General features: G+C 45.2%; 1 long non-coding RNA gene across 1 annotated transcript; it reads right to left on the bottom strand.

Moving 5' to 3' along the window:
• Positions 1-326: 326 nt before the first annotated feature.
• LOC121274178 lies at positions 327-3,181 on the bottom strand. The gene is made up of 2 exons (XR_005942229.1): positions 2,931-3,181; positions 327-664 (listed from the first exon to the last, which is right to left on the bottom strand). It is a non-coding gene; the product is annotated as an uncharacterized LOC121274178 (long non-coding RNA).
• Between the last annotated feature and the right edge of the window lie 665 nt (positions 3,182-3,846).

Below are 3,846 nucleotides of genomic sequence, written 5' to 3'. Positions count from 1 at the left end.
GTTGCATTTTATAGGTTTGATCAAGTTTTAACCCCATTGCTCCCATTCGGTTTAATTCTGCTGATTAACGCTCTGACAGTCAGACACATTTTAGTGACCAGTCAAGTCCGGAAGGGACTGAGGGCTCAGAGTAAGGGAGAGAATCGCAGTGACCCAGAGATGGAGAGCAGGAGGAAGTCTATGATTATACTCTTCACCATATCCGGCACCTTCATCCTCCTGTGGCTGGTGTCTGTTATAAAATTTTTCTATGGTGAAGTGAGAGGGTTAATTTACCTCACCTATCCTGAATATGTCTTACAACAAGTCGGGTTTCTGTTGCGGACTTTAAATTGCTGCACAAACACATTTATTTATGGGGTGACTCAGTCCAAGTTCCGAGAGCAGATCAAGAACGCGGTGAAATATCCGGTTACATCAGTTGTTCAATTAATGAAGAAAAACATGTGACTGACAGCCGCCACAGCCAATCAAAGCGCTCCTTCCGCTGACGGTCAGGCACTTCCTGCAATGAGGGAACTCCGCATGCTGACTGACATTCGCCTCAGCCTATCAGGTACCTCTGCTGCTAACTGACAGCTGCTTGTGCCAGTCAGGGAAAACAGCCCCATAACTGACAGGCGCAACAGCCAATGGGGCAGCTTCAGGTTTTCATCCACAGACACTAAGATAAACAGAAAAACAAAAATAAAATCAAAAAAACTGCAGATGCTGGAAATCCAAAACAAAAACAAAAATACCTGGCAAAACTCAGCAGGTCTGACAGCATCTGCGGAGAGGAGCACAGTTAACGTTTCCAGTCTGTATGACTCTTCAACACAACTAAGGAAAAATAGAAAATAGGTGAAATAGAAGCTGGTTTAAGAGGGGGTGGAACAGGTAGAGCTGGATAGAGGGCCAGTGATAGGTGGAGATAACCAAACGATGTCATAGACAAAAGGACAAAGAGATGTTCACAGTGGTGATATAAGCTAAGAAATGTAATAATAGGTGACATTAAGGGTAGAAAGCAGGACGAGCAAGGTACAGATAACCCTAGTGGCGGTGGGATGGGGGGAATGGAACGAAATAGGCTAAAAGGTAGAGATAAAACAATGGATGGAAATACATTTAAAAATAATAGAAATAGTTGGGAAAAAAAACTATATAAATTATTGGAAAAAAAGGGGGATCAGAAAGCGGGAGGGGATGGAGGAGAGAGTTCATGATCTAAAATTTTTGAACATCCGTGTTCAATCTGGAAGACTGTAAAGTGACTAGTCTTAAGATGAGGTGCTGTTCCTCCAGTTTGCGTTGAGCTTCACTGGAACAATGCAGCAATCCAAGGACGGACATGTGGGCACGAGAGCAGGTGTTGAAATGGGAATCGACAGGAAGGTCTGAGTAATGCTTGCGGACAGACCGAAGGTGTTCTGCAAAGCGGTCACCCAGTCTGCGTTTGGTCTCTCCAATGTAGAGGAAACCGCATTAGGAGCAGCGAATGGGTTAGACTAATTTGAGGGAAGTGCAAGTGAAATGCTGCTTCACTTGAAAGGAGTGTTTGGGCCCTTGGACAGTGAGGAGAGGGGAAATAAAGGAGCAGGTGTTGCACATTTTGCGGTTGTATGGAACGGTGCCGTGGCAGGGGTTGAGATGTAGGGGGTGATGGAGGAGTGGACCAATGTGTCCCAGAGCGAACGTTCCCTACAACTAGGCACTTTACTGCTTTCCGGACTGAATATTGAGTTCAACAACTTTAGATCGTGAACTCTGTCCTCCATCCCCACCCCTTTCTGATCCTCTTTTTTCTAATAATTTAAAGAGATTTTGTTTACCCACCTATTTCCAATATTTTTAAATGTATTTCCCTCCATTGTTTTATCTCTGCCTTTTAGCCTACTTTGATCCATTCCCCCCACCCAACCCCCAATAGAGCTATCTGTAGCTTGCTCGTCCTGTTTTCTACGCTTAATGTCGCCTATTGTCACATTTATTAGCTAATATCACCACCTTCAACACCTCTTTGCCCTTTTGTCTATGACATCTTTTGGATAACTCCACCTATCACTGACCCTCTATCCAGCTCTACCTGTCCCCCCCACTCCTCCCCAGCGCCCCCTTAAACCAGCTTATATTTCACATATTTTTTATTTTTCCTTCGTTCTGTTGAAGAGTCATACGGACTCGAAACGTTTACTGTGTTCCTCTCTGCAGATGCTGTCAGACCTGCTGAGTTTCTCCATGTATTTTTGTTTTTATTCACCACAGACCCCTCAGCCGTTCAGGGAGAACCTGCTTGCTGACTGACAGCTACCTGAGCCAATCAAGGTGATCTGCTGGCTGACTGACAGATGCTTCATTCAATCAGGGAGCTGCAGCCTTTTGGCCCAGTCATGTGGGCCAGTCAGGGTGTTCATCGTGGGTGCTGAATGTTGTCTCAACCAATCCGGGAGCGATACCTGCTAACTGATAGGTAGTTCAGCCAAACAGTTCATTCCACCCGCTTGCTGGCAACAGCTTCATCCAATCAAGTTGCTACGACGAGTGACTCACAGATAGTTCAGCCAATCAGCGAGCTTCACCTGTGATTACAGAAGTATCAGCCCATCAGGGAGCTGAACACGATCACGGACAGCGCATCAACCAATCAGTAAGCTTCGAAAGATGCGGTCAGCAATGGAAACAATCAGGCATCCGAAGCCAATTCCCAGCTTCCAGCGCGGAGTTTTGTCCAATCAAAGCTTTCAGTGTTTGACTGACAGCTCCTGGAACAAATGGACAAAGTGTGATGGAGGCCTGCCGTGTTCGATTGGAGCGTTTCAGTTTCAGAGTGACAGCCAAATTATCCAATCGGAGAGATACAGCAGCCCTCGAATTTCCTTCAGTAATGAAAATTCCGCTTTAAAATCCGACCAATAGCCAAGCGCCTGGCTCAGCTCAGCAAAACCTACCCCTGCCCACTCTGTGATTGACAGCAGAGTAAGCCAATTGCTCAGTTGCTTGCAGATCATTGGCCAATCGAACTCCGGTCCTATTCTTTCGATTCAGGAAGGGTCACCACCTACCCTCCGTTGTGACGTCATGACGCGCGACCCTGGCTGGAGGTTGGTCAATGATCCTTAAAGCCGGGTGGCACTGGGAATTACGCCAGTGTAACTTTTTCTCACTGATTCTAATTAAAGCTGGAACCGAAAGGCAGAAATTCATAAACTGAAATAGGAGGGACACAGGGTAAAGGAAGGATCAAGTTAAATAAGAGAATCACAGAACTGTTACCAAGTTGAAGGCTGCCATTTGGCCCATCATGTCTGCACCAACTCTCTCAATGAGCAACTCACCAAGTTCTATTCTCCAGCCTTCTCCCCATAACCTGCACTTTCTTCATTTTCAGATAACAGTCTAATTCCCGAATGAATGCTTCATTTCAACCTGCCTCCACCAGCTCTCAGTCACTGTTTTACAGATTCAAACCACTCGCTGTGAGAAAACATAATATTTAATGTTATCAGTGTTTCTTTTCTTGATGACTTAATACTGTGTTCTGTTGAAGGGTCGATGCTGCCAGACCTGCTGAGTTTTTCCAGGTAATTCTGTTTTTGTTTTGGATTTCCAGCATCCGCAGTTTTTTGTTTTTAATACTGAGCTTCCTCACCCTGAGTGCTTTCACGAAAAGGCACCGTTTCCCCTTGTTTAATAAGGATCACTCATGATTCTAAATAGCCATATCAAATATCCTCTCAGCTTTCCCTTCTTCAAGGACAACAATCCTAACTTACACTCATAGAGTAGTAGGGGTCTGCACCACAGAAAAAGACCCTTTCCAGCCCATCGGATCTGTGCCAGTCAAACAAGTACCTAACTATTCTA

The sequence above is a fragment of the Carcharodon carcharias genome, assembly GCF_017639515.1.
Source record: "Carcharodon carcharias isolate sCarCar2 chromosome 35 unlocalized genomic scaffold, sCarCar2.pri SUPER_35_unloc_1, whole genome shotgun sequence".
Classification (NCBI taxonomy): domain Eukaryota; kingdom Metazoa; phylum Chordata; class Chondrichthyes; order Lamniformes; family Lamnidae; genus Carcharodon; species Carcharodon carcharias.
The sequence above is the reverse complement of the archived record's forward strand: the minus strand, read 5'-3'. Positions and strand labels throughout refer to the sequence as shown.